The sequence below is a fragment of the Mustelus asterias genome, chromosome 11 (genome assembly GCF_964213995.1).
Source record: "Mustelus asterias chromosome 11, sMusAst1.hap1.1, whole genome shotgun sequence".
Classification (NCBI taxonomy): domain Eukaryota; kingdom Metazoa; phylum Chordata; class Chondrichthyes; order Carcharhiniformes; family Triakidae; genus Mustelus; species Mustelus asterias.
This window is the reverse complement of record NC_135811.1, coordinates 93,008,814-93,028,013: the sequence shown is the minus strand read 5'-3', so window position 1 is coordinate 93,028,013 and position 19,200 is coordinate 93,008,814.

The window sequence follows — 19,200 nt, the reverse complement described above, 5'->3', positions numbered from 1 at the left end:
GCAACCAGCAGTCGACCGAGGGCAGGCGATTGATCGGGCCAGGCAGTGTCTGGTGGGGTGGGGGGTGGGGGGTGGGGAGGGGGGGGGGGGGGGGGTCGACCGTGGAGGTCAGCGATCGTGGCGCGGGGGGTGGGGGGGGTTTGGGGGCGATCGGCCATGGAGGCCAGTGATAGTGGCGGGGGGGGGGGGGGGGCGATAAGCCAGTGATACCAGGGGTGGGGGGGGGGAAGGCAGTGACAGAGAGATCTACACCTGCGCAATAGTGCCCTCTACTGTGAGCTTCCACCTTTCTGGCGAATTTAGGCCTCACCCCCCTCCCCCTGCTGGTGGAAAACAGATTTTGCACTTTCTTTTTAACAGAGTGGCGTAAAATTGGACTTGCGTCTTTGCTGACAAAATGGATCTGAAACTTTCCCATGTTCACGCTATTCAGGACTTAGGAATTTTTTAGTAAGACCCCCCCCCTCCCCGCCATAAAGTCGATAACATCGCAGAAGGAGATAATTTGGTCCATTGCCAGCGTTCTATGGAGTAAACCAGTCACATTCCCCACAGCCTTGTAAATTTATCTTCCATAAGAGCCCAATGCAATTTTCCATTGAAATCATTGACTTTTTCTGATTCAACTACCATTGTAGGTCATTACCTATCACTGCATAAGTGGTTTGTTCCTCACCCCCTCCCCCCCCCAAATAATCTTGCCCAAGACCTTCAATTTGTGCCTCCCTAGACCTTAAATGATCAGCCAATGGAAGCAGCTTTTCACTGCCTACCTTCTCTTAACCTGTCATGAACCTGTAAAAGCCCCCCCTATCAAATTTCCACCCCATCCTATGCCCCAAGAGGAACAACAACAGCTTCTCCAACCTAACTCTGTAGCTAAATTCCTTGATCCCTGGAACCATTCTGGTAAATCTCCTCTGCACCCTCTCAAGGACCACCGCATCCTTTCTAAAGTGTGGTGGCCTCGAGACGCAGGAAACCCCTAGCAAGTGGAGAAGCAAATGATGCAACTCATAGGCCACCTGCTGAAACAAGGTCAGTGATCAAACCATACTTATACATATTTTGTGTTTGGGGAAGAGGTGGGGCTTTAGCTTACGGACATCTAGGCTGAGATTTTAGCACAATTAAAACCCATTCATTTGCACATGGGGTGGCACAGTGGTTAGCATTGCTGCTTCACAGCTCTAGGGACCTGGGTTCGATTCCCGGCTTAGGTCACTGTCTGTGTGGAGTTTGCGCATTCTCCTCGTGTCTGCGTGGGTTTCCTCCGGGTGTTCCGGTTTCCTCCCACATTCCAAAGATGTGCGGGTTAGGTTGATTGGCCATGCTTAAATTGCCCCTTAGTGTCCTGAGGTGTGTAGGTTAGAGGGATTAGTGGGTAAAAGATGTAGGGATATGGGGGTAGGGCCTGGGTGGGATTGTGGTCGGTGCAGACTGGATGGGCCAAATGGCCTCTTTCTGTACTGTAGGGTATCTATGATTCTATGAAATTGGGTCCCAGCTAATATTTGTCTTGTGGGGCTTTTGCCCTTCATCAGGCTAGAAAGCTCCAGTATTTGTCCTGTTCAGTCAATATATATGTGTATGGACAGATATCTTGCCATCTGCCTAGGGGTGCAGGTTAAAGTCCCAGTGCCAACCTTCTGACAGCTTTTGGTGATAGCCAGGCCAATTTAAATTTTCCCCATTCCCAGCCTAGTCCCAGTTCCCATCAGGTGTGTAAAGTTTAAAATCATGATCTTCACCCTCATGGAATGGCACGGTGGCACAGTGGTTAGCACTGCTGCCTCACAGCGCCAGGGACCCAGGTTTAACTCCAGCCTTGGGCGACTGTCTGTGTGGAGTTTGCACATTCTTCCCGTGTCTGCGTGGATTTCCTCCGGGTGCTCCGGTTTCCTCCCACAGTCCAAAGGTGTGCAGGTTAGGTTGATTGTCCAGGATAAATTGCCCCTTAGTGTCAGGGGGATTGGGAGGGTAAATGTGGGGTTACAGTATTAGGGCCTGTGGGGGATTGTTGTCAATGCAGGCTTGATGGGTCAAATGGCCTCCTTCTGCACTGTAGATTCTATGAAGTCTATAACCTCTTCAATCGGTGCATATACAATTCTGCAGAATACTTTACATAGGTGATGGAAATGGAACGGGAAGGCCTCTGTTATGGTTCATTGGTGGAGAAAGCTTTACTTAATTCCTGCAGGAGCTTAAACTTCTCTTTACCGTAAAAATGTATTTTTTCCCTTTTCCTTGACCACTGTGCTTCCCTTGCATGTCGAGTGAAACAATCATTCTTATTTTCTATAGGCAAAGAGAAACCTAGTGGCAAGGAATACATTAAGAAATTAATTTAGCTTTTACGATCCATTAGTTTAACATAAAAGAATGGCCTATTAAAATAAACAGTTCTTGTTTGTGGGAGGTAACCTTGGGATGGGGTTGGTTTAATAATATGGTTTTAAAATGTTTGATCTGTAAATTTTGCCCTTCAGACATCTGAATATTGTAAATCAAAATGAGTGTATTTTAGTTTATTTATTAGAGTCCCAAGCAGACTTATATTAACACTGCAATGAAATTACTGTGAAAATCCCCCAGTTGCCACACTCCGGCACCTGTTCGGGTACACTGAGGGAGAATTTAGCATGGCCAATGCACCTAACCATCATGGCTTTTGGACTGTGGGGGGGAAACCAGAGCACCCGGAGGAAACACAAGCAGAAACGGGGAGAACGTGCAAACTCTGCACAGACAGTGACCCAAGCCGGGAATCGAACCCGGGTCCCTGGCACTGTGAGGCAGCAGTGGTTGAGGGGTGACCTAATTGAGGTGTGCAGAATTATGAGGGGCCTTGGTATGGTAGACAGGAAATATTTGTTTCCCCTAGCTGAGGGGTCAATTACTCGGGGGCACAGATTTGAGGTGATTGATAGAAGGATTAGAGGGGACATGAGGAAAAACCTTTCACTCTGAGGGCATCAGGAATTCCCTGCCTAAGTTGTTGGTTGAAGCTCATTTAAAAGGTACTTGGATCTGCATCTGAAGTGCTGTAACCTGCAAGGCTATGGACCAGGCGCTGGAAAGCAAGATTAAAATGAGCGGCTTGTTACTTTATTCTCTTTTTGTTGGCCAGCACAGACATGATGGGCGGAATGGCCTCTTTCTGCACTGTAACGTTTCTATGGTCTTGAGGTTCTACCCGCAACATGGAACATGGTGTTAGAAACAGCAGAGAACATTTCAGACTTCAGTCTCCAACTTTGTACAGAACATTGACCACTGGGTGGATCAGTATGGCTTTGAATATTGCAGCATCGGATCCTATGGAGATGAAGGAAGATGCGAAAATGAATTGGAAATTCTTCCAGTTTCAATGGCAGAACTTGCCGTGGATTTAAACAAGAAACCTAAATGGATAAGAGTAGCAACTCTGTTATGAGATAGATATATTTCTAATAAAAAAAGGGATAAGGGGTTATAAGGAACAGATGGGGAAGTGGATTTGAGACCAGGGAGAGATCAGCCATGATCTGATTGAATGGTGGAGCAGGTTCGAAGGGCTGAATTTGCCTACTTCTGCTCCTAATTCCTATGTTTCTATATACGTTCTGAGGAAAGAGTGCTATAAGAGAGAGTGCGACATTGGTGTCCTGGTGGCAAAATGGTTAGCACTGTTGCCTCACAGCACCAGGGATCCGGATTCAATTCCCAGCTTGGGTCGCTGTCTGTGTGGAGTTTGCACGTTCTCCCCGTGTCTGCGTGGGTTTCCTCCGGGTGCTCCGGTTTCCTCCCACAGACTGAAAGACAAGATGTGCTGGTTGGGGTGCATTGACCCGAACAGGTGCCGGACTGTGGCGACTAGGGGAATTTCACAGTAACTTCATTGCAGTGTTAATGTAAGCATTACTTGTGACTAATAAATAAATAAACTTTACAAGCTTTACCAAGACCACACTAAGGAAGAAAAAACAGTCTTGTGAAATTTTGGAGGCCTTGAAGACCCACTTTGAACCCTCTAGTAATGTTGGGGGCGATTCTCCCATCACGACCCGCAAATTTTCTGGTGGGTCCGGTCCGGAGAATCTCATGTCGGCCATTTTGCGGGATTCATGCGTGTCTCCCAGAGCCAGGGAACAGTCACAGTCGGGACCACGCTGGAAACCGGCGGGAAGAGAGGTAAGTGATGTAAACCTGCTTTTTAATGTATTATAAATGTAGTTTACATGTGATTACCGGGCCCGGCACGGAACTTGCCGGGCCCGATAGCATTTTCCACTCCGCCAGGAGTACTTCACTCCGACGGGGTTTAGAGTAGCTCCCCACATTCGGGGAACTAGCAGGAGACCCTGCTGGAGGGAAGGGGAGGCAATCTGGGCCCCAGGGGGTCGGGCAGTGGGGGGTGGTGTCCCCTGAGCATGGGCACCCTGGCAGTGCCAGCCTATGCCCCCAGCACTGCCCAAGGGGCAAAGTGTATGTGCCCAGGGGGCACCTTGGCATTGCCCATCGGTGCCCCCCTGGGTTGGGGGGTTGGGGCCTATTGTGGGCAGGGCCTAGGGGGCAATTGGTGGGGTTGATGGGATCTCGCTGCCACTCTGCATGGGGATCGGTCTGGGCTGAAGGAAGGCCAGCGATTGGGGTGGGCCTGGGGGGTTGGTGGTCTGCCGGGGGCGGGGGAGTCTGCCTCCCGGGGAGGGGGGGGGGGGGCGGTCTGCCTCCTGTTGGGGAGTCAGCAGTGGAGAAGGGTCTGCTGGGGTGAGGGGGGTTGGGGGATCGCCACTGCTGGGTGCAGGGGGGCTGGACATCAGGGCACTCCGGGACCGGATGGGCGGGGTGGTCAGGGCTAGCCCGGGAATTGTCGTGGGGGCTGCGATCGGGCCGTGGAGGGGGGGCTGGAGGGGCAGCACTGTGGGGGTCCCGAGCTGGCCAGCGATCAAGTCCGGGAGCTGGTCAGCCCAGGACCGACAGATCGCGGCCACTGCGCATGCTCAGAGGCTCAAAACTGTCAGACTGTGGCGCGAATAGGCCCCACCTCCCTTGTTTTTAATGACATTCACAGTTGGGACCTCTGCATTGCATAGAGCAGGGAGATTCGGGTCTGAAGTTGCACTGAAAAAACAGTCGTGATCTAGACCAGTTTTCTTGATAATTCAGCACTTTTGGGAGAATTGCTCCCGTTATTTACGAACGCTACATGCTCAATACCAGAGTTCAGAAAGAGGGAAAGAATATTGATCAGTAATTGACTGCACTGAGACGTCTAGCTGAATCAACTGAGCTACTGAAGGACGACCTAGTTAGAGACAGGAGTGACTTAGGAACAGGCGATCCTTGCAATGAAAGCCTGCCTGCTGGGAGGAGAGTAACTTGTTCTCACGCAAGCCATTGATAAATGAAGATGTTCTGAAGTGGTTAATCACCAGGTGAAGAACAGTGATGGAAGAACTGAGAGACTTTGCTCCACGTGGAGAGGCAGTTCAAACCTTCCATAAGACAATGGAGAAAAGGAAGGAATATTTACAGAAGAATCAGCAGAATGATCAATGCAGGAGTATTGGATGTAAAAATCGTGGAGGACAGCACACAAAAGAAAATGAAGCATGCTCTGGGGAAAGCAGTGTTCTCACAGCAAGAAACTGAATCACTTTGCAAGCAAGCCTTTCACTTGAAAGATGAAAAACAAGCCAATAATTGAATTGAATTGATTTATTGTCACGTGTTTTTGGAAGGAGTGAAAAGTATTGTTTCTTGCGTGCTATACAGACAAAACATACTGTTCTTATATTACAGAGGGGAGAAGGAAAGGAGAGGGTGCAGAATGTGATCTTGTGATTGCTGGAGGGATGTCTCTACACCCTGGAGAGGATAAGCACCATCAAGTCTCAAGGTTAATAATAGCTCGTAACTCTGGGAATGAGAACCACAGAAGGAGAGCAGGACATTTATGTGAAGTTTCAGGTAGAACACCAGCAACATCATGAGCTTCACCGGCCCTTCTGAAGTTGCTCAAGGTGATGGCCTGGAAATTAAGCAAATGATTGGGTCGGCAATGTGTTATATTTTTCTTTTTCAAGAAAATGGTGATTTTGGAGAAATGTCTTTGTATTTGGTTGCCTGTTGTGCACTGTGGCTTCTTGCCGTAGTCATGTGATCTCTGTGTCATTCCTTTTTGGGTAAAGGATCCAGGAAGAATCCATTTTACCCAGTACATGGTGTACTGTCACAGGAGCGTTGAGTCTTGGTTGACCCATAATGCGGTTAGGGAGGGAATTCCAGGATTTTGACCCAGTGACTGCGAAGGGACGGCGATATATTTCCAAGTCAGGATGGTGAGTGGCTTGGAGGGGAACTTGCAGATGGTGGTGTTCCCGTGTCAACAGCACACTAATACCTTTTTGCTTGGTAGGCAATGTTGCTAGAATCTTTGCAAAGGTAACACTGATGCCCTAAAGCTTAGACTTGCATGTAAAAATGCTAACCATCTCCATAAATATTGTTGTTTGTTAATTATGTAACAATCTTTAGTACTATGTCTCCCTCTAGTGCACTTAATACTGTATTATCATTCAAACTAATGGTCATAAGCTTATTTCACAAGTGTACTTGGCCAATCATGAGTTTAATATAAACATAGAAAGTGCTGGAAAAACTCAGCAGGCCTGGCAGCAACAGTGGAGAGTGAAACAGAATTAAGAATCCAATATGACTCTTTCATGACTTAATTCATTCACTACTATCTGAATTGGAACATTTTCTTTCACATTCAATAATCCATAATCATGATGAGTGTCTGTGTACTCCTTTAATTAAAATCAAACGTTCCTACAAAGCAGTGTTGAAGATGGGGTATATCCTTGTTCGTATGTCAATCGTACAGCTTTCTTCATTCAACCTATGTTTGCAGATTTTTTGTTTTAAAATCCGAAGGAACTTTCATTATTCTCGCATTAGTGGGTGCAATAAAAGATTGGATCCTAAGCATGATGATAATCGCAATTGAGGTTCCTCACAAACATCCATTCCCTCTACCACCAACGCTCAGTAGCAGCAGTGTGTCCTATCGACAAGATGCAGCAATTCACCAAAGATCCTTAGACAGCACCTTTCAAACCCACGACCACTTCCACCTAGAAGGACAAGGGCAGCAGATACATGGGAACACCACCACCTGCAAGTTCCCCTCCAAACCACTCACCATCCTGACTTGGAAATATATCGCCGTTCCTTTGCAGTCCCTGGTCAAAATTCTGGAATTCCCTCCCTAACAACATTTTTTGGGTCAACCCACAGCAAGTGCACTGCAACGTTTCAAGAAGGCAGCTCACCACCACCTTCTCAAGGGCAACTAGGGATGGGGGATGGGGGAGGGCGGACCATGCAAATGGTCCGTTGACCTCGAGCAGGATTTTCCGGTTTTGGGATGAGCGCAGCTGGAAAATCCCACCCTTCATTTCTCATTTTTCCCAGTTCTGATGAAGTGTTAACTCTGTTTCCATCGCCACTGATGCTGCCAGCTCAGCTGAGTATTTCCAGCATTTTCTGTTTTTATTCCAAAAGTTCACACCCTGAGCAAAGCAATTTCTCCTCATCTTCATCCTAAATGGCCGCCTCTTATTCTGAGACTGGAACACCAGGTCTAGATTCTCCCAAACAGGGGAAACATGTTCCCAACATCTATCCGGTTAAGCCCTTTAAGAATTGTACATGTTTCAATTAGATCACATCTTATTCTAGACCCAACCATCTTCAACTGCTTCATCAATGACCTTCCATCAGTGGTGGGGGTGGTTGCCAATGACTGCCCAATTTTCAGTACCATTTGCGACTCCTCAGATACTGAAGCAGTACATGAAGAAATGCAGCAAGACTTGGACAATATTCAGCTTGGGCTGACAAGTGGCAATTAACCATCGCTCCTTGACATTCAATGGCATTGCCATCACTGAGACCCCACTATCAACATCCTGGATGAAACCATTGAAACCAGGGCGGCACGGTAGCACAGTGGTTAGCACTGCTGCTTCACAGCTCCAGGGTCCCGGGTTCGATTCCCGGCTCGGGTCACTGTCTGTGTGGAGTTTGCACATTCTCCTCGTGTCTGCGTGGGTTTCCTCCGGGTGCTCCGGTTTCCTCCCACAGTCCAAAGATGTGCGGGTTAGGTTGATTGGCCAGGTTAAAAATTGCCCCTTAGAGTCCTGGGATGCGTAGGTTAGAGGGATTAGTGGGTAAATATGTGGGGGTAGGGCCTGGGTGGGATTGTGGTCGGTGCAGACTCGATGGGCCGAATGGCCTCCTTCTGCACTGTAGGGTTTCTATGATGATTTCTATGATTGATCAGAAACTGAACTGGACTAGCCATAAAAATACTGTGGTTTCAAGAGCAGATCAAAGGCTGGGAATCTTGAGGCACGGGATTATCACCTCCTAACTTCCCAAAGCCTGTCCCATTTACAAGGCACAAGTCAGGAGTGTGATAGAATACTCTCCAATTGCCTGGATGAGTGCAGCTCCAACAAAACTCAAGAAGCTCAATACCATCCAGGACAAAGCAGCCAGCTTGATTGTTACCCTTTCCACAAATCAAACACTACCGACAAATAATGGTAGCAGTGTAATCTACAAGATGCAGGGAATTTTATACTGGTGCCCTACCTAATCCTATACTTGTTAACATTTGTCACTTGTCTTGACTTGCACTCCAGATTCACATAAATAATGGCTTTGTCTTGTTGTCTTATATAAGTGCTTCAGACCTAACTGATGCTTTTAGAGTATGATCAATAATCACTATCAAATTCTTATTGGCTTGTGCCAATGAAGATAGTTTCACATTATACACCAGTTTACTGTTCCAGCTTTCCTATATGCGGTATCTTTCGTTAGAATCCATCTGCCTTATCAAAGCTCATCTATTTAACTAATCAAGCCCACAGAAATTGCCACCACCACCTGTAGAACATCATTGATTACGTTTTTTGATTTGATTTATTATTGTCACATGTATTAACATACAGTGAAAGTATTGTTTCTTGCGCACTATACAGACAAAGCATACCATTCGTAGAGAAGGAAATGAGAGAGTGCAGAGTGTAGTGTTACAGTCATAGCTAGGGTATAGAGAAAGATCAACTTAATGCAAGGTAGGTCCATTCAAAAGTCTGATGGCAGCAAGGAAGAAGCTGTTCTTGAGTCGGTTGGTATGTGACCTCAGACTTTTGTATCTTTTTCTGACGGAAGAAGGTGGAAGAGAGAATGTCTGGGTGCGTGGGGTCCTTAATTATGCTGGCTGCTTTGCCGAGGCAGCAGGAAGTGTAGGCAGAGTCAATGGATGGAAGGCTGGTTTGCGTGATGGATTGGGCTACATTCATGACCTTTTGTAGTTTCTTGCAGCCTTGGGCAGGAGCCATACCAAGCTGTGATACCGCCAGAAAGAATGCTTTCTATGGTGCATCTGTAAACATTGGTGAGAGTTGTAGCTGACATGCTCAATTTCCTAGTCTTCTGAGAAAGTAGAGGCGTTGGTGGGCTTCCTTAACTATAGTGTCGACTTGGGGGGCCCAGGCCCAGGTTTTTCCAGCTCAGGATTTCGGACCACCCTCCATGCATTCGATCCACCCAGGTAACTTGTCAACTATTACGTAGTCTCACAGGAGGTACTTTGTCAAACACCTTTTCAAAATCCAAGTAAACTCCAGTGCCGGAATTTTACCGCCTTGCCCCGCCCGAGGCTTGTAGGATCCCGCCTGAGACCAACAGAGAATGCCGTTCTGCGAGCCTCACCCGCCCCGATTCTGGAGCGGGCGTGCCGGTGGAATTCCGGTCCATATGCACTTTGGTCATCCTTAACATTGCAAAATCAGCTACTTCAATAGATAGACACCACCCTCAAGTTGGGTTTCTATCCAAACTGAAATCATTCCTGCATGTCCTTTCTGATGAGTTGTTAAGAATTGGAGGAAAATAAGCATCCAGCTGTTATCCACTCCCATGTAAAAGGAATAAATTCTGTGCGTAAGTAGAAAATGTTTTGGCGTGATCAAAATGTTTCAGCTTAAGCAAGTAGGAGTTGAATGTAACAAATCAACATCTATTTTCCAATATTCTTTACGTAAGACTATGGAGATCCCATTATTGAGTTAGATGATTAATTGTGTGATTTTTCATTTTAACTGTTTGGACTGGGAGTAAGTTAAAGAACAGAGAGGATAAACACTCGTGTCTTTGTTGAAGGCATTTAATCACAATGTCCTAAAAGAACAGTAAAATGATTAACTGTATGTTTTGATTCAAAAATCTCCAACAGCAGCTGTCCAGCATTGCAGCTATTCACACATTTTGCAGATCCCTGGAAGTTTAAAGGTAGAGGAATTGGCACTCAACATTGGCACTGTAGTGCTGCAAGCAAGATGTCAGAAACAGGATCGACTATAGTTGAGTTTAAACTGAAGGATTGTCCATGGAATCATAACAAAATATGGATGTTGAAAAATGTAATGTACTTTATCTCTATATTTTTTCTGACCCATTTTGTATGTGGTTTCCTGGCTGAACAGTTAGCCCAATTGCCCATGTCATCTTGCCTCCACCAATGCTTCTGTTAATACATGAGGAGTTGCGTTGACTAATACATTCTATTTATTTATTTTTATTGTTACAAGTAGGCTTACAGCAACTCTTCAGTAAAGTTACTGCGAAAATCCCCTAGTTGCCATACTTCGGCACCTGTTCGGATACATTGAGGCCAATTCACCTAACCAGCACGTCTTTGGAGTGTGGGAGGAAACTGGAGCACCCGGAGGAAACCCACGCAGACACGGGGAGAATGTGCAAACTCCACACAGACAGTGACTCAGGCCGGGAATCGAACCCGGGTCCCTGGCGCAGTGAGGCAGCAGTGCTAACCATTGTGCCATTGTGCCGTCCTACAGGGTGCATTTAGGTGCAATTTCATGCCTGAGTACTCCATTTGCCATACCCATCGGGTGCCTCTTACTCTCATTTTCAGAGATAAATGTTCAGAAGCTCAAAAGATGAAGAAGTGACTGTGGCGCAAATCTTGACACTGTGCAATAGTGTAAAGTGAGTGGCAGGGGTTCAACAACTTATTTACATGCCTCCCAATTTTTCATCTGGTTGGCATCAATAAAACTAAAAACTGGGAGAGATACAAAAGGACTGCTTACAAGCACACTAAACTCAAGCAATGCTGTGTTACCTGATTTCTGTGTTTGTGTATGAAGTGGGAACAGAGCTGGGGCACACAGTTTGCCGTGTAACTATCTTCTCTGTCTTTATTTTGTAGTTTATCTAAGAAAAGTAACTAAGGTCAAACTGAAGCCAGTCTCTGCTAAACTTCACAATCAGCGACAAGAGATACTATGGTAATGGAGCAATGCCATGTAGTTTACAAGCTTACTTTAGGCGCTAAGTCTTGTTCAACATGTTGATTGATGCAGTTTAGCAGATGGTGCTATACTTTAATTGTGATCCGATGCCAAACACATCTTCAGAGAAATTTCAAGCTACAGCCACCTGGTATTTAAACATATAAAAGCCATGAACAATTTGATTCCTTGACTTCTCCAAATAAATTGTTGGATCTTCCAAAAAAAACAAGACTATATAATTCAGCAATATTCTTGTTGTCTTCTATCTTTTATTTGCCACATCTTTCTGAGGGTGCTTAGTAGAGGCACCATGAGTAGACATCAGAACAAATCATTTTGGAGACTGCATTACCAAAATTACGCTAAGAATTTTTAAAAACCTACTTCCTGTAAAGGATCTAATTGCCCTTTGCAGAATTGATTGCAGTTGTATTTCAACATTTTGTGCTGTTTTGCATCTTGCGTTATCCTAGCACTTCAAAATACTCTTTCATCTATAAGTCCCGAACAAATAATTTAGCCCGCACTCAGTGATCTGATGGCATGGTATTTATCTCACCTTTTAAAGTAATAGACAATGTGGTTTGTATCCCAGTAAATTATTTAACACGATTGTCGGCTAATACGTAATCTTGAGATGTGCCAACCCATATCCAGAAGATAACAAAACAGTTTTTAAAGTTTAAAGTTTATTTATTAGTGTCACAAGTAAGCTTACATTAACACTGCAATGAAGTTACTGTGAAAATCCCCTAGTTGCCACTGGTGCCTGTTTGGGTACACTGAGGGAGAATTTAGCATGGCCAAAACAATTTGTTGTGTCTAAGAGACTCTACTGCTTGTGCAGAACGTGGTGCAGTTGGGAACAGAGGGAAATATTGCTGGTGGGGATGTGGGGTGGGGTGAAATCATGGACTATAACAACATTCATGGGGACATGGGTGTCATGGCTGGGCCAGCATTTATTGCCCATCCCTTGTTGCCTGGGGGCAGTTGAAAGTCAACCACATTGCTGTGACTCTGGAGTCACATGTAGGCCAGACCAGGTAAGGATGGCAGATTTCCTTCCCTAAAGGACATGAGTGAACCAGATGGGTTTTTCCAACAATCGACAATGGTTTCATGGTCATCAGTAGATTCTTATTTCCAGATATTTTTTATTGAATTCAAATTCCACCATCTACCGTGGTGAGATTCAAACCCGGGCCCCCAGAACATTAGCTGAGTTTCTGGATTAAAAGTCTAGCGATAATACCACTTGGCCATCACCTCCACTTTACTATGCATTGTTAAATTCATGGTACTAATTTCATTGAGAATATCTATTTATAACTGTTGTGATTATTTATCTTCTTCAGGTTAAGGGCCTAACTGAATAACATGAGAAACAACATTGTAACTGATTCATATTGAGTTAAAATCTAAAGATGAAAATCCTGAGAGGAATCAGAGTGCTACAACATAGAAGGAGGATTTCAGCCAACATGCCAGCTCTTTGAAAGAGTGATCCAATTAGTTCTACTCCACTGCTCTTCCCCCGTAGCCCTGTTTTATGAATAAAAAAACCTTAATTTCTGTATTTATCCACTTCTCTTTTGAAATTTACTGCTAAATGTGCTTCTATCACCCTTTCAGAAAGTGCATCCCAGATCGCAACAACTTGTTGCATTAAAACCCTTTTTTCTGTTTCATTTTAATCTCTATTGTCATTCGGGGAACTCTAACATTGAATGCCATTTTCTCTCCCTCGTGAGAATGTACCTCTTCTGTTCCTGAACCATTTCCTCAAAGGACATCTTCTATTGTTTGACAACTGTGTCACCCACCAATCTTTGATTCCACTCTAACTGAGCCAAGTGCCTTTCACTAAAGTTCCCCTCTTCCAGTTAAGTAATTTAGCGCATTATTGTCACCGATCTTTTCCCATAATCTGATGACATCATAATCAGCCTTTCCCAAATCCTCCCCGATATCATTCCCCAGAACTAGTTCTGGCACTGTTTCCTTCCCTTCTGCACTTTAGATACCCTGGGCTGCGATCAGGTTAACACCTGGAAGTGGCTGCGACTAAAATGATGGCGTGGCACATTTTCTCCAGTAATATCTCGCAGTGACGCATGGTGACCATTCCACATGACCAGTGCACAGATTCAGGTTCAGCCAAGACTTTGTTGATGCAAATGGGGCATTACCCCGATGTCGATGGGGCGACGTGGTGGGACAGTGGTTAGCACTGTTGCCTCACTCAATTCCAGCCCTGGGTCACTGTCTGTGTGGAGTTTGCATGTTCTCTGCGTGGGTTTCCTCAGAGTTCTCTGGTTTCCTCCCACAGTCCAAAGATGTGTGGGTTAGGTTGATTGGCCATGCTAAAATTGCCCTTTAGTGTCAGGGAGATTAGCAGGGAAAATATGTGGATAGGGCCTGGATAGGATTGTTGTTGGTGTAAACTTGATGGGCTGAATAGCCTCTTTATGCATTGTAAGGATTCTTTTCTAAATTATCTTTTTGTCTCAGTTTAGTGCTATATACCCATCAGTCAGTCAACCTAAAATGTTTTTGTTCGCCCAGAGAATGGCGTACTTGTGTATGTTGTTAACTGGATTTACCGTTGCAGAAATGTTCTCAATAGCAAAGCGTACCCTGAGCAAAATTTGATCATTATGCCAGTTGGGTGATCAGATGTTATTCAGCCTCCAAGAAACCGCTTCATGGCTCATTCAGCTGTAAATTGTATTCAGTTTTAAGGAGTGGACATTTGTGTCTGTAGAATGGGAGCGGGGGGGATAATTCAGTGAGGTGAGATGATGGAATTAAGGAACAGGTGCCATGAGCTAATGATGTTTTTCAGTGGTGAATGATTTAATATTCCTTGCTTGGTTGTTTGAATTCAGGACTAATATAATGTACCACATAATTTCAGCTCAGACTCGGTTCAATTCTAAGAACTGCAGTTCAATCATCAGTCAAGTTCAAGTTTTAAAGGATTAATCTGCCTTTGTTATAATTAATGGCTTTGATTAAATGGGTATGGAAATAAATGCAACACTGCTTGTTGTTAACTTATCTCAGCCTGACCGATGCTGAGGGCGCTGCAATTGGTTTCAACATCGGGGCGGCACAGTGGCCTCACAGCACCAGGGACCCAGGTTCTAATCCCGGCTTGGGTCACTGTCTGTGTGGAGTTTGCACGTTCTCCCCGTGTCTGCGTGGGTTTCTTCCGCGTCCTCCCACAGTCCAAAGATGTGCAGGTTAGGTTGATTGGCCATGCCCCTTAGTGTCAGGGGACTAGCAGTGTTAATACATGGGGTTATGGGAATAGGGCCTGAGTGGAATTGTGGTTGGTGGAGACTCGATGGGCCAAATGGCATGTTCTGCACTGTAGGGATTCTATGATCACCAGGGCAGGAGAGGCTAAACCAGCAAGGATTTCAGCTTCTTACTGCTGTCCAACAATTCCTGCTGGAAAACGCATACCAGGAAATCTGGCAGGGACTCGGTAAGTAGCTGGTGACACTCAAATAAAATAAGCGATATACTGTGGATGCTGGAATCTGAAACAGGAACAGAGAATGCTGGAAAAACTTAGCTGGCCTGCCAGCATCTATCTGAAGAGAAACAGAATTAACATTTCAAGTCATACTCTTTGTCAGAACTGAAAGGATGGAGAATGTTTTCGAGCTACAGAAATTTCAACAAAAAGTACCAACTTTAAGGAAAAAAACGACAGGTGGCCTGGTGTGAGAAGGGGAAGGGTGTTTTGCATTGAGACAATACATGTATGGAATATTTTTTTAAAAGAGAATGGGGGGTTTAAGATGGAGGAGAAAGGTCAAAGTTGCCAAATTCAACGTAGAGTTCCGAGGGCTGTTACGTGCCCAACTGGAAGTCGAGATGCTGCACCTCCAGCTTGTGCCGGGCTTCACTGGAGCGTTGCAGCAGGCCAAGGATGGACATGTTTTAAAGTTTATTTATTGGTGTCACAAGTAGGCTTACATTAACACTGCAACGAAGTTACTGCGAAAATCCCCTAGTCGCCACACTCCGGCACCTGTTTGGGGACAGTGAGGGAGAATTTAGCACCTAATCAGCACGTCTTTCGGACTGTGGGAGGAAACTGGAGCACCCGGAGTGGGCATGAGAGCAAGCTGCTGAGTTAAAATGGCATGCAACAGGAAGGTTGTGAACAGGCTTGTGGACACACATTTGCTTAGGCTGATAAGGATAACACCGAAAGGGGGTTGGTATCTGTAAAATATACCTAACGATGACACAGCTCCTTTAAAAGGGGGAGCCAATGGCATTGTGGTACTTTCATTGGACTAGTAATCTAGAGACCCAGGAAAAAAACTTTAAAGCTCTGGAGACCTGGGTTCAAATCCCACCACGGCAGATGGTGAAATTTGAATTCAATAAAAAATCTGGAATTAAAAGTCAAATGATGGCCATGAAACCATTGTTAATTGTCATAAAAACCCATCTGGTTCACTAATGTCCTTTAGGGAAGGAACTCTGCCGTCCTTACCTGGTCTGGCCTACATGTGATCCACAACTATGTGGTTGACTCTTAAATGCCCTCTGAAAAGAACTAGCAAGCCATTCAGTTCAAGGGCAGTTAAGGGTGGACAATAAATGCTGGCCCAGCCAGCGACACCCACATCCCATGAAAAAAGAATGAAACAAAGAAGGCTGGTTGAGCCCTTTATAGCAGACATAAATATTGTCCATTTGCATGATTTTGGATCCAGGTAGTTCCCAGATATTCAAGAACTGAACCTGCATGATAATGTTGTTTATAATGTTGACTTTTATCCTTCCGTTCTCTGGTACACTGTGCCAATGTGACTTTTCAAGTTCCAAGTATTCTGGTGATAAGCCTATTTGTTTAATAAAACTGACATATACCCAAATTGCAATTATTAGTTTTATTCTCTTTTTCTGGAATTCATTCAATATTTTTTTTTTGTTAGGCTTTCATGGCATCTGGTAACTTTCTCACCATCATCACATGGGACCTGGAAGAAAAAGAAATCATTAATAATCCAAATGGTAAAATAATTAGCCCATACTTTCCTGAAAGCTAGCACGGTGCATTGGTGGTGTGAATACAGCACAGGTTTACCAGAAAACTTTCCTCTAAGTGATTCATGCTGTTACTGTGCCGTACCAGAATTTTCTGAACCCTCTACACTTCCGTGACCCTTGTTAAACAGGCAGAGTCCCATTATCATAGTTCCACTCCATCAGGCTAATCAACCATAGAACCATAGAATTCCTACAGTGCAGAAAGAGTCTGTTTGGCCCATCAGGTCTGCACCGACTCTCTGAAAGAGCATCCCACCAAGACCCTCCCCTCCACCCTATCGCCGTAACCCTGTACATTTCCCATGGCTAATCCACATATCCTGCACATCTTTGGACTGTGGAAGGAAACCAAAGCACTTGGAAGCACAGGAAGAACGTGCAAACTCCACACGGACAATCACCCAAGGCCGGAATTGAACCTGGGTCCCTGGCGCTGTGAGGTAGCATTGCTAAGCACTGTGCCAGCATGCTGTCACAATGCCATAAGAGCTAGGAACTGGAGTTGGCAATTCAGCCCCTCGAGCCTGCTGAACCATTCAATGCCATCATAGCTGAATTAATCTCGGCTTCATCTCCCGCTTGCTGCCCGCTTCCCGTAACTCTTCATCCCGCTACTAATTGAAAACCTATCTATCTCCTTAAATTTGTTTAGTGTTCCAGCAACCACTGCACTCTGGGATAGAGAATTCCACAGACTCATGACCTTTTGAATGAAGTAATTCCTCCTCATTTCTGCTTCAAATCTGCCCCTTTTGGCCTAAAACCATGGCCTCCTTGTTTTAGAATGTCCAACAAGGGGAAACATTGCGCTGTGTCTACCCTGTCAATCCTCTTTAGCATCTTCTATACCTCAATTAGACCTCCTCTCATTCTTGTTGTATTTGCATCTTTGGTCATGCTGTCTCTGAGTCTGTTGGAAATGGTGCTGGTAACCAGACAGCATTGTGGTTGGTATTAGAGTAAATACCTGGATTGCTACATCTCCTTTCATGACCTTAGGACATCCTAAAGTGTCTTACAACCAATGAGATACTTTTGAAGGGTAGTCACTTCTATAATGTAAGAAAGGAAAATAACTTTATGGGGAACCTTAATAGGCTTGAGGAGGCTTGTGGTGAACCACTGTTACTACATGTATGTGCTTGGACACACCCGTGCTGCACCTGGCCCGAGACTCCTCCCTTTCCACCTGAGACTCCTCCCTTTCCACCCAGAGTGGGGTATAAAGGTGATGGTCCCTCCTCCTCACCTCAGTCTAGACCAGGTCAGCTACAAGGGTGTGCTCCTGTTCTCTGTGAATAAAAGCCTATTAGTTTCCCTCACTCACAGGAGTCTTCGTGGCATAATTGATAGTGCATCAAGGCTCTGGTTTAGTTAGTTATAAAAGATCTTAGTATTCTAATAAATATTAATTATCATATTAAATTATTGAGACATGTATGTGCAGATTGCAGATCTGACACAATATCTTGTGATTGAAGATCGTGTCTGACAGAATTTTTAACCTTGGCAACAATATAACTTTATTCTTTAATGTAGTTGTTTTAGTTTAATGGTCAATTTACCCTATCTTGAAGGTCACCTTGCTGTTTCTAATTGCTCTGTTTAATCGGACTCTTGGGGAGTACAGTCGGATCAATGATCCTCATACTTTGACTTCCAGGATAATCTTTTCATCCAGTTCCGCTAATCAGGTATGATTTCACATTTAACCACCAAATAATTCATGTAACGCAGTATGGTATTTTTACTTCACTTCACTGGAGATTTTCTGCACATCTTTTTACCCATTAACATGATGGGATCAATACATTGGTTATTAATTGTACCACTTCCAAACTACCATTATCCTCACTGTAGCATTTCCTCCAGAAAATTTGGGGATAAATTTTCCACTGGAGGATCGGGAACACAAAGGCATTTGGCACCAAGTTCACCATTCCAGGAAATTTGCTTGCCAATATATCTCCATAAGTGTCGCTCTACAAATACAGGATAATCTGGTGGGGTTATGTGCATGACAACAGTGGGGATAAACTGATTTTTATGTCTATAGTTTCCTCATAACTCAAACCTTTAACATCAAGGGCTGAATTTTTTATCTGTAGGTTCTGAGTCCACTCATAGGAGATTTGGGGACCACACGTCAGGAACCAGAGGGGATTTTGAGGACGTGCCTAATTAAGTGGCTACCTGTGGGAACCCTGTAATCAAAGACAGTGGGTGGCCTCCCAAAGGCGCAGGGCCAACAGGATACCCTCCAGCACTGACACATGGGGAGACCCACCATCGGATGTGAGAGCAGCCGCTATGGCTAGGAGAAAGAAAGGGCGCCTCAGGAAGGGGGTGCCTTCTGAAGATATTTTAAAAGAAACTTGAAAAATAAGAAGTGGCCGCACCTGTCAGGTTAGCATCACAGAGGGGGTAACCCTCTACAGGGTGGCCTGTGGCCACAACTGTGGCCATCTTGTACTTTTGGCCAGGACAGGATGTAGGTGGTTAATAATGATAAATGGATTACTGGCTCACTGGTCTGCCTCTGGAAACACCTCCATTCAGCAACTGGAATTCGGTCTCACCCAACTTCTGACTGAAAAGTTCCCACCACTTGTGAGTGGTTAGTCATTTCCTCCAACCAGGCTCTTCAAGAAATGGCCCTAAGGCCATGCTGGCAAACTGTTGTACCGTTCAGTGACAGGAAAGTGAGAGACTATCCAAACCTGGTCTCACCCCG